This window comes from Bufo bufo, chromosome 2 (assembly GCF_905171765.1).
Source record: "Bufo bufo chromosome 2, aBufBuf1.1, whole genome shotgun sequence".
Lineage (NCBI taxonomy): Eukaryota > Metazoa > Chordata > Amphibia > Anura > Bufonidae > Bufo > Bufo bufo.
Window position 1 is genome coordinate 450304888 of NC_053390.1, and position 11900 is coordinate 450316787.

General features: G+C 45.0%; 1 protein-coding gene across 1 annotated transcript in view; it reads right to left on the reverse strand.

Moving 5' to 3' along the window:
- The window catches only part of EFNA2 (ephrin A2), a 242143-nt gene that overhangs the window by 22380 nt on the left and 207863 nt on the right, over positions 1-11900 (reverse strand). The window lies entirely within an intron of this gene.

An 11900-nucleotide genomic window follows, 5' to 3' on the forward strand; every position in this document is an offset into this window, starting at 1 on the left:
TGTGCGTCATAAATTAAGGACACCTATGGCAGTCCGTGTGCGTGAATTGAAAAATTACTACACTCCATGAAGCTGTAGCATAACATAATAATAGCATCACATGATTGACATGAGAAGAGCGAGGAGGACAGCAGGGTCATGCAAGTGAATTCATAGAATAAGTATTCTGCAGTTTTTTTTGTTTTGTATGTGCTCGTCCATTATTGATTTTACTGTAAGAACTGTAAATCTGTGAAATAGTCTACCCCGGACCTGGTCACAGCATGTATAGTGGACAGTTTTAAAAAGGGCTTAGATGAATTCTTAAATGAAAATGAAATTCAAAACCCCATCTATCCCGTGGTTAAACTTGATGGACTTATGTATTTCTTCAACCGTATTAACTATTTAACTAAGATAATATGAAATATTAATACACCACCAAAATTGGCCTTTAATGCATCACGGGCCACCAGAAATACCAACCACTTTTGACAACCCTCCAACCAAAGATTTATCAAACTGGTATAAATGAAAACTGGCTTAGTTGCCCATAGCAACCAACCAGATTCCACCTTTCATTTTCCATTGAAGCTGCAAAAAATGAAAGGTGGAATCTTATTGGTTACTACGGGCAACTAGGCTAATTTTCCTTTACACCAGTTTGATAAATCTCAGATAATGATGAAAGTAGTAGATATGCCAATGTTGATGTTCAAAGTTGTAGGATAACCCAGAAAAAGATGTTTACGTGCCAAATGGTAAAATGTCAAGTGTCCACTAGGCGTTACTTATGTGCTAAAGTGTTCTGCTGTTTCACCAGTTAACCTTTCCAAACCCCACCCTTTGGACTTGAATGATGGCTCTAGAATCCCTTGCATCCCACAAGGCGCTTTTCAAAGTGAAGAGTGCAGTCTTTCCTCAAGACCAGAAGGGTGGATTTTGAGAGGGTTAACTAGAAAAAAAAGCAGTCCACCCTCACCGGATAGGTAACATCCACCAGACACCTGTTAGTTACCCTATGGCACATAAGTAAACAAGATGTCTATTATGTGTTATGCCAGCATTGTGGACATCAACATTGCCACCTTTCTGGCAAAAAACATTGTGTGGGCTGCCCAAAAGTGGTAACAGATAAAAAAAGACCTTATACCTATAGAAATATTAATTATAGAAACACAAGAGATATATTAATTTCAATTTTATAACAAGACACGGAGGCTTCGTATTGCATAACTCTTTCTTTACTAAATTCCTCAGCAGCAAATAATTAACATAAAAAATGAAGGACAAACCCCCAAATAACCCCTCCCATAAACCAGTCCATAAATAGGTCTTCCCTCTACATATCTTCCTCTTTCTTTGCTGCTCCCCAGCAGATAAGTGCCTCTTATTGAATTGTGATATTATTATTTTATTGTATTAATATTAGAAGGTTTTAGATCTTAGGGCCTTTGATATAATTCCCTTGGTCTTTTACCTTTGGTCTTAATTATACAGTATATATTTGTATCCTGTTTTCGTTTTTTTGTCATTTTCTTTTGTCTAAGTCAAATTGTCCTCCTTCACTGATTGAGCGCATCTCTTCTGTTCAATTCCGCTTGTGTCTATTCGCTTATATATAGTTTTTTTCTCTGTACCTCATCTGTCCTTGCCTTATTTCCGTCGCCATTGTTCCTGCTTCTGTTCGGCGTTCGCGCTTCTTGCCGTTCAGCGTTCGCGCTTCTTGCCGTCCGAAATCTCGCGATATCCGGGATTTCGGCGGCATTCACTTTTGAGGGGCGGGGCGCGCCGGGCCTGAGATTCTCGGGAGCCATCTTGCTACCCCCGTCTGGCTTCTTCCCAGTGCCGGCTGTTATTTTCGGCCGCCATCTTATTACACCTGGGGTGTAGGGGGCGTTTCCTTCCTCCCCCTCCACCCTCGATTCTTTTTCCGGTTCGCCTTCCCTGCACGTCCGCATCGGCACCTGCGACTGTCCTGCTCTCTGAGTCTCGGCTGTTATTGTCTTGTTTGTCTCTTTTCTTCTCCAGGAGTGACTAACTCCTTATCATGTCTCTGCCCAGTGACACCCCCTTGTCTCTTGTGAATCCTACCACCAGCTCCATTGCGCCCCCTGCTGGTTCTAACCTCAGGCAAGCTGAATCCCATGTACTGGATTTACAACAATCCATTTCTTCAGCTATTGCCAACGCCATGGGTAATATGTCCACTATTATCTCTCAATCAGTTTCTCAAGCGCTTAGAGCGCAAAACCCAGTCGCCACCCCCACTGTTTACCCGGCTCCTGTTACCTCCAGAATTGATGATGTAGATGGCTTAGTTCCATCAAAAGACAACGTGCCAAGGTCACGTAAGAGAGCCTGCCCGCGCCAGGCGGAAAAAGCGCGCCCCTGGAAGTCCGCTCGAGCTCGTCCCGAGTCTAGTTCTGACTCTGATATTGAGTCTAATGAGGAGGTTTTGAGTGAGGATCATTATTCCTCTGATATGGACCTTGAGGGGGTCCGGGTGGCTGACGAGTTTTCTGGTTTCTCCCCTCTCCCCCCCCCCCCCTTCTGGCGCAGGTCCAGAAACTGGTACCTCGGGTCCTGACCCCCTTGTTGATCCGCAGGGTGTTCCCCTGTTTGACCCCGACAGCCTTCACCATCCCAGGTCGGCTGAATGGTTACCCATCCCTCACGTGGCCCACTATTTGGAGAATAGGGTGAGAAAGCCGCTCTCCAAGGAGACCCGGAATAAGTTAAAAGCAGAATGCCCCCGACCCCTAATACCAAATAAGGTGTGCGAAACACCAAATGTGGATCCCAAAATGATCCAATTCCTTTCAAAATCGGGCTTTAATCCCCGCAAAGGCCTTTATTCCGCCCTCCGAGCTTGTCAGGACAAGCTCCTAGACAGTCTAGGGCCCCTGACCAAAATATTTGAAATGGCTGAAACTGCCAGATCTGAGGGTACGGCCATAGACCCAGAAGAACTAAGTGGCTGGGCGCAGAGCGCCATTTGTTTGATTGGGAATGTTAATTCCTCTCTCTCCATTGAACGGAGAAAAGCTCTTCTTATGAAGATTGAGCCCAAATTGTCCAATATGGCACTGACTGAGACGGGCAAGGAGGCTCAGGGGCTCCTCTTTGGGGATAGCTTCATCAAAGATTTAGGAAAGTTTGTGGGAGCGTTTACTGCCCTTGATAAAGCGCAAAACTCCATGCGCAGGGTTTTTCATGGGCGTGTCTCTAGCAGGGCCGGCAGCTTCAGGGGCCGACTGTCCGGCCGTGTCCACTTCCATACGCGTGGAAACGCTCGAGGCCCCTATCATCAACGTGCTTTGTTCCAGGACCAGAGACAGCAGTCCTCCTTCTTCCCTTCCAGGGGTCAATCGTACCATCCCAGAGGATTCAGAGGCTCTGTTGGTTCAAGACGTCCACTCGGTAAGTCCTCAAAATCTATGGTTTTCTTCCAGCCATTGTATCGGGGGCAGACTCCGACATTTTTTACCCGCTTGGAGCCATGTCACCTCCGATCCATGGGTGCTGGCCACGGTTCAAGGGTTCCAGATAGATCTGGTAGTTGCTCAGTTGTCACTTCCGGAACCTCATCCGCTGGTCTTGGCAGAATCGGCTCGGTCTCTCATGGACCTAGAACTCCATTCCCTTATGGTCAAAGGAGCGATAGAGAGAGCTCCCCCCCATACGGTCGGAATAATCAGCACTGTCTTTTTAGTAGAAAAGAAGGAAGGCCAATTCCGTCCAGTAATAAATTTACGGAGTCTGAACAGGTTTGTATGTTACCGCCATTTCAAAATGGAAGGGATTCATCTACTCAGGGACCTTCTTCTTCCAGGGGACTGGATGGCGAAGTTAGATCTGAAGGATGCCTACCTGACGGTGCCTGTCTCCCCCCAGTCCAGACTACTCCTTCAATTTCGCTGGCACAACCTCCTCTGGCAATTCACGTGCCTACCGTTTGGCCTCTCGTCAGCCCCTTGGTGTTTTACCAAGTTAATGAGACCGGTAGTGGCTTGGCTTCGCAGTCAGGGTATTCGTCTTGGAGGGGTCTGCCTCGGAGAGGTGGAGGGGTCTGCCTTTATGTAAAATCTTGTCTAAAGCCCACACTCCGTGAAGATATAAGTGAGGGACATGAACATGTGGAGTCACTGTGGGTAGAGATACATGGAGCTAAAAACAACAATAAATTACTAATAGGAGTCTACTATAAACCACCTAATATACCAGAGTCCACAGAAAATCTACTACTAAACGAGATAGACAAGGCGGCAAATCATAATGAGGTGGTTATTATGGGGGACTTCAACTACCCAGATATAGACTGGGAAACTGAAACTTGTATATCTCATAAAGGAAACAGATTCTTGGCAATAACCAAAGACCATTATCTCTCCCAACTGGTTCAGGACCCGACTAGAGGGACGGCCATACTGGACTTAATATTAACCAATAGACCTGACAGAACAACAGACGTGCAGGTTGGGGGACACCTGGGAAATAGTGACCATAAAGTAATAACCTTCCAATTATCATTCAAAAGAGCGTTTCTACAGGGAGAAACAAAAATACCAAACTTCAAAAAAGCTAAATTTAGCCAACTAAGAGAGGCCATAGGCCTAACTAACTGGGACAAAGTCCTCAAAAATAAAAATACAGCCAAAAAATGGGATATCTTTAAAAACATCCTAAAATCTCATTGTGAGAGGTACATACCGTATGGGAATAAAAGGTTAAGGAACAAAAAGAAACCAATGTGGATAAACAGAACTGTAAAGAAAGCAATAAATGACAAAAAGAAAGCATATAAAACCCTAAAACAGGAGGGTAGCACGGAAGCACTGAAAAACTATAAGGAAAAAAACAGAACATGTAAAAAACAAATAAAAGCGGCCAAACTAGAGACCGAGAGATTAATTGCCAAACAGAGTAAAACTAACCCTAAAATGTTCTTCAATTATATAAATGTTAAAAAGTATAAATCTGAAGGTGTCGGCCCTTTAAAGAGTAATGAGGGGGGAGTCGCAGAGAGCGACGAGGAGAAAGCAAAGCTGTTAAATATTTTTTTCTCCAATGTATTCACTGAGGAAAATAAACTGTCAGATGAAATGCTGAATGCTGAAATAAATTCGCCATTAAAAGTGTCCTGTCTGACCCAGGAAGAAGTACAACAGCGACTTAAAAAAATCAAAATAGACAAATCGCCAGGACCGGATGGCATACACCCCCGTATCCTAAGGGAATTAAGTAATGTCATAGCCAGACCCTTATTTCTGATATTTGCGGACTCTGTACTGACAGGGAATGTCCCACAGGATTGGCGCATGGCAAATGTGGTGCCAATATTCAAAAAGGGTCCAAAAACAGAGCCTGGAAACTATAGGCCGGTAAGTTTAACATCTGTTGTGGGTAAACTGTTTGAAGGTTTTCTGAGAGATGCTATGTTAGAGCATCTTATGGGAAATAAGCAAATAACGCCATATCAGCATGGCTTCGTGAGGGATCGGTCATGTCAAACTAATTTAATCAGTTTCTATGAGGAGGTAAGTACTAGACTTGACAGCGGCGAATCAATGGATGTCGTGTATCTGGACTTCTCCAAAGCATTTGACACTGTACCTCATAAAAGGTTAGTATATAAAATGAGAATGCTCGGACTCGGAGAAAACGTCTGTAAGTGGGTAAGTAACTGGCTCAATGATAGAAAACAGAGGGTGGTTATTAACGGTACATACTCAGATTGGGTCACTGTCACTAGTGGAGTACCTCAGGGGTCAGTATTGGGCCCTATTCTCTTCAATATATTTATTAATGATCTTGTAGAAGGCTTGCATAGTAAAATATCAATTTTCGCAGATGACACTAAACTGTGTAAAGTAATTAACACTGAAGAGGACAGTATACTACTACAGAGGGATCTGGATAGATTGGAGGCTTGGGCAGATAAGTGGCAGATGAGGTTTAACACTGAGAAATGTAAAGTTATGCACATGGGAAGGAATAATGCAAGTCACCCGTACATACTAAATGGTAAAACACTCGGTAACACTGACATGGAAAAGGATCTAGGAATTTAATAAACAGCAAACTAAGCTGCAAAAAACAGTGTCAGGCAGCGGCTGCCAAGGCCAATAAGATAATGGGTTGCATCAAAAGGGGCATAGATGCCCGTGATGAGAACATATTCCTACTACTTTACAAATCACTGGTCAGACCACACATGGAGTACTGTGTACAGTTCTGGGCTCCTGTAAACAAGGCAGACATAGCAGAGCTGGAGAGGGTCCAGAGGAGGGCAACTAAAGTAATAACTGGAATGGGGCAACTACAGTACCCTGAAAGATTATCAAAATTAGGGTTATTCACGTTAGAAAAAAGACGACTGAGGGGAGATCTAATTACTATGTATAAATATATCAGGGGGCAGTACAGAGATCTATCCCATCATCTATTTATCCCCAGGACTGTGACTGTGACGAGGGGACATCCTCTGCGTTTGGAGGAAAGAAGGTTTGTACACAAACATAGAAAAGGGTTCTTTACGGTAAGAGCAGTGAGACTATGGAACTCTCTGCCTGAGGAGGTGGTGATGGTGAGTACAATAAAGGAATTCAAGAGGGGCCTGGATGTATTTCTGGAGTGTAATAATATTACAGGCTATAGCTACTAGAGAGGGGTCGTTGATCCAGGGAGTTATTCTGATTGCCTGATTGGAGTCGGGAAGGAATTTTTTATTCCCCTAAAGTGAGGAAAATTGGCTTCTACCTCACAGGGTTTTTTTGCCTTCCTCTGGATCAACTTGTAGGATGACAGGCCGAACTGGATGGACAAATGTCTTTTTTCGGCCTTATGTACTATGTTACTATGTTACTATGTATATATCTGGATGATATCCTCTTCATGGCTCAATCCCCATCAGAGCTCCTTTCTCATCTGCTCTCTGCGATGTCCCTCATTACAGATCTTGGTTTTGTCATCAACACCGAGAAATCCTGTCTGCAGCCTTCCAGGTCGATAGAGTTTCTGGGTTTTGTCGTGAACTCCAGCCAGCTATCCCTTTTCCTGCCGAGAACCAAGGTCAAGTCCATACGGAAGGAACTTCGTCACGCTCTGAGACTTCCTCAGTTGTCGCTTCGTCACTTAACTCGCATTATTGGTCTCCTCTCCTCCTCCTCCATCCAGGCGATTTTCCCGGCTCCTCTTCACTACCGAGCGTTACAACGGCTCAAGATCGCCCACTTATAAGCGGGGGCTTCCTATGCGGATCTGGTGACTCTGGATCGCGAAACGAGGGACGAACTTGCGTGGTGGATATCCAACCTCGACGCGTGGAATGGCAAGGCCATCGTGGGACCCCAACCCGACCTAATTGTGGAATCAGATGCCAGTCTTCTCGGCTGGGGTGCATACGGCAATGGGGTCTCCACCGGAGGTCCCTGGTCAGGCAACGAAACTCACCTTCATATAAACGCTCTGGAACTATTGGCAGGTTCCTTTGCCATACGCAGCTTCACCAGCGACAGGATATCGGCGTGCATCAGGCTCAGGATGGACAATGTGTCTGCGGTACGTTATGTCAATGCCATGGGGAGAACCCATTATTCAATCCTGACCCATTTAGCGAAGGAGTTTTGGACCTTTTGCCTCGACAAGGGCTTCACGGTAATCGCGGAATATATTCCAGGACTCAGCAATACCTTCGCGGACTGGAGCTCTCGCCACTCATCGGATTTCAGCGACTGGAGATTAGATCCAGTGGTATTCTCCTCCATCATGTCGATTTGGGGACCCCTATCTATAGATCTTTTTGCTTCTCGGTGGAACGCTCAGCTACCGCGCTTCTACAGTTGGAGACCAGACCCTCTGTCGGAAGCTGTGGATGCCCTTCTTCAGGATTGGTCGGATCATCGAGCTTACGCTTTTCCTCCGTTTGCTCTCATTCCACGGGTGCTGTCACAAGTTCGTCGTCAACAGGCGGACTTGGTGCTGGTTGTGCCCTTTTGGCAAGCCCAATCGTGGTTTCCTCAACTCCTGGAACTTCTAGTGGAAGACCCCCGGCTTCTCCCATCATTTCCGGATCTCCTTCGCGGACCCCTGGATCAACATCATCCGCTTGTGACAGACGGCTCTCTCACTCTCCTCACGTGCAGAGTTTCGGGGAACAGTGGAATGTCTCGGGCTTATCGAGAACAACTCGTATCCTTTTGGAGAGCGCATGGGCTCCCGGCACCCGACGGGCTTATCAATCAGCCTGGAGTCGCTGGTCTGGTTGGTGCGTGGGGCGGAGTTTGGATCCCATTTCAGCACCTGTGACGGACATGCTCGATTTCCTGTCGTCTCTTTTTGATGAAGGTAAAGCCTATAGGTCCATTAACCTCTTCCGTTCTGCCATCTCTTCTCGCCACCAGGGTTTTGCGGGCTGCCCTGCGGGTCAGCATCCCTTGGTGTGTCGACTTCTTAAAGGATCTCGCTTATCTCGTCCACCCAGACCACGTTTCACTAGTTCCTGGGATGTTATGCTGGTCTTTCGTTTTTTCGCGGCTTGGCCCCTCAATTCGGATTTATCCCTTCGCCAAATTTCGGCAAAGCTGGTCACCCTTCTGTGCTTAATTTCCTGCAAAAGGGTCTCGGACGTGCGAGCCTTGGATTTTGATGCCTTATCTTTTACTCCTAGCGGGGTTTCCTTTAACATATCTCGCTGCACCAAAACTAATATCCGGTCGGTTTCCTATCCGGCCTTTCCGGATAACGTTTCCCTTTGTCCGGTGCAATGTTTGCAGGAATATTTAGGACGCACGTCTTCCTTACGTAATCTGCTTTCTCTGCAACTATTCATTTCTTTCCGCAGACCTTTTCTTCCGGTCACTAGTGTCACCCTATCCCGTTGGGTTAAGTGGATTTTGTCTCAGGTCGGAGTTGATACGTCTATGTTCACGGCTCATTCGATTAGAGGAGCCTCTGCTACCTCCATGACTGTTGCCGGAGCCCGTTTAGAGGATGTCCTACGGTTGGCGGATTGGTCTAGGGCTTCTACGTTTAGGGAGTTTTACTTCAGACCACCTCCTCATGCTTTTTCTACTGTAATGTCGTCACTTTAAACTTGCAATACGAAGCCTCCGTGTCTTGTTATAAAATTGCATGATTTTCCTATTTTATGATGTAAAGTCATGATTTTATTAAAGACACGGAGGCGAGTATTGCCCACCCTACTCCCCCCCCCCCTTATATTTTAGGTTCTGATGTTCATATTACCGTATTATATTTATGTTTTATATTTGATGTATATTATATTTATATTTTATATTTTATATTGATTTTTTATCGCCACATGATTGGATACGATTCCAGATTCTATGTATTACCTTCTTCTATTTCTGTTGTCTCCTTAGGCTGACTTCTGGTTTTCACCACGTGATGGTTCCAAGAAATTCTTAGTTCCGGTTGACCGCTGTTCCGGTTGAGTTCTGGTGTTCAGGTTCTAGTTCCACAGATCCCAGTTAGAGTTCGGTTGGAAGAGTTTCGGTTCGGTTTCGTGTATGGATCGGCTAGTCACATCAAAGAAAGAGGAAGATATGTAGAGGGAAGACCTATTTATGGACTGGTTTATGGGAGGGGTTATTTGGGGTTTTGTCCTTCATTTCTTATGTTAATTCTTTGCTGCTGAGGAATTTAGTAAAGAAAGAGTTATGCAATACTCGCCTCCGTGTCTTTATTAAAATCAGGACTTTACGTCATAAAATAGGAAAATCATGCAATTTGCTAATATTTTGTCAATATTTGGGACTGCGAGTCTGTATTTACTCAAGCATTATGCTACAAGCATTATGTTAGTAACTAATACATTGTATTATTAAGAATAGATATTACTTAAAGGTGTTGTCCGAGTTATGGAAAAAAAAGATATAGTACTGTAAATCTGATGGTCAGCGATACATAACTAAGCTAAGCAAGTTTTAGGCAAAAAAATATCTATTTTCTCATTTCCCTGGTTCTCTTCTGGCCCTTTGTTTACATGCAATAAAAACAATCTCTGCCCCTCCCCCTGCACTTCTAAGGGAGTGGATACAAGTGCTGCCCTGAGTGACATGTTGGCCCCTCCCCCTGCACTGCTAAGGGAGTGGATACAAGTGCTGCCCTGAGTGACATGTCTGCCCCTCCCCCTGCACTGCTAAGGGAGTGGATACAAGTGCTGCCCTGAGTGACATGTCTGCCTGCTGGGAGACTCTGCAGCATGTTGTATGTGTAGGACTACAAGTCCCAGCTATATAAAGACACTGCTAAGGGAGTGAATACAAGTGCTGCCCTGAGTGACATGTCTGCCTGCTGGGAGACTCAGCAGCATGTTGTATGTATAGAACTACAAGTCCGAGCTGTACAATGACACTGCTAATACACCCAGGATCTTCCCCCTACCTGCCATTGCAGAACTTCTCTTTCAGCTCCTGTACCCAGCATTTGTCTCCTCACTGCCTGCAGCTACACAATAAACACTTCAGCCCTGAGTCTGTGCAGCTGAAGGGGTTAATAATCCTGGGAGAGAGCAATAAGCAGCAGTCGGCAGTGTAGGGGGGGGGCGTGGCCAGCATAGTGACCTCTGGTGTACAGATCTCTCAGGCTTGTGCACAAACATTATCAGAGCAGGGAGAGAAGCTGACATCACAGGACATGTGACCCTCAGTGAAATCTGAGAAACCAGCCACTGGAGATAAAGTGAGTTAATTGGAAAGCTGTTACATTTGCCTAGTTAGAAACATAGAAAGAATAAAAAAATAACTCAGACAACCCCTTTAATACACCAAATGTTTGGTTGGGGGCAGCAACAAAAAGTACACATAGGCCTCCATCCAACCTAAGGTCATCCCTAACATGAACATGATGACCACACGGTTGCCTTGGGGCTTGCCAGGTTGGGGGGACTAGTAGAACTCTGGTAGGTCTCGAACTAGGACCTGCAGTATGGGAGGCAGAAACCTTACTAGTTAAGGCCTCCTGCACACAAACGTATGTGTTCCGTTCCGTGCATTGGGGACTGCAATTTGCAGTCCCCAATGCACGGAGAATGTTTGTGCAGCCTCCGGGACGGATCCAGACCCATTTAACTTGAATGGGTCAGTGATCCGCCCGTTCCGCAAAAAGATAGAGCAAGATCTATCTTTTTGCAGAACGGAACCCCACAGAAGCACTCCGTAGTGCTTCCGTAGGGTTCCGTTCCGTGCTTTTATTCCACACCGTTCCGAATTTCCGGATTTGCGGACCCAATCAAGTGAACGGAACGTTGTCCTTTTATTGCGGATCCACATATGCGGTCCGCAATACGGAAACGGAACACCTATGTTCGTATGCAGGAGGCCTAAGCCACAGTGGAACGATTTTCTCTGACTAAAGACTTCAATAGTATTCTTCCATACACTATGTACTGGTATCTACAGATATAGCTCTAAATATACCAGTACATTGTATGCTGGTATCAAAAGTGTAATTTATTTAGTAATAAGAATAAATTAATGGTGCAAAATAAATTATAATAGCTAAACACATTTTGTATACAGATATACTGTATATACAGTCAGGTCCATAAATATTGGGACATCGACACAATTCTAACATTTTTGGCTCTATACTGTACACCACCACAATGGATTTGAAATTAAACAAACAAGATGTGCTTTAAATGCAGACTGTCAGCTTTAATTTGAGGGTATTTATTTCCAAATCAGGTGAACGGTGTAGGAATTACAACAGTTTGCATATGTGCCTCCCACTTGTTAAGGGACCAAAAGTAATGGGACAATTGGCTTCTCAGCTGTTCCATGGCCAGGTGTGTGTTATTCTCTCGTTATCCCAATTACAATGAGCAGATAAAAGGTCCAGAGTTCATTTCAAGTGTGCTATTTGCATTTGGAATCTGTTGCTGTCAACTCTCA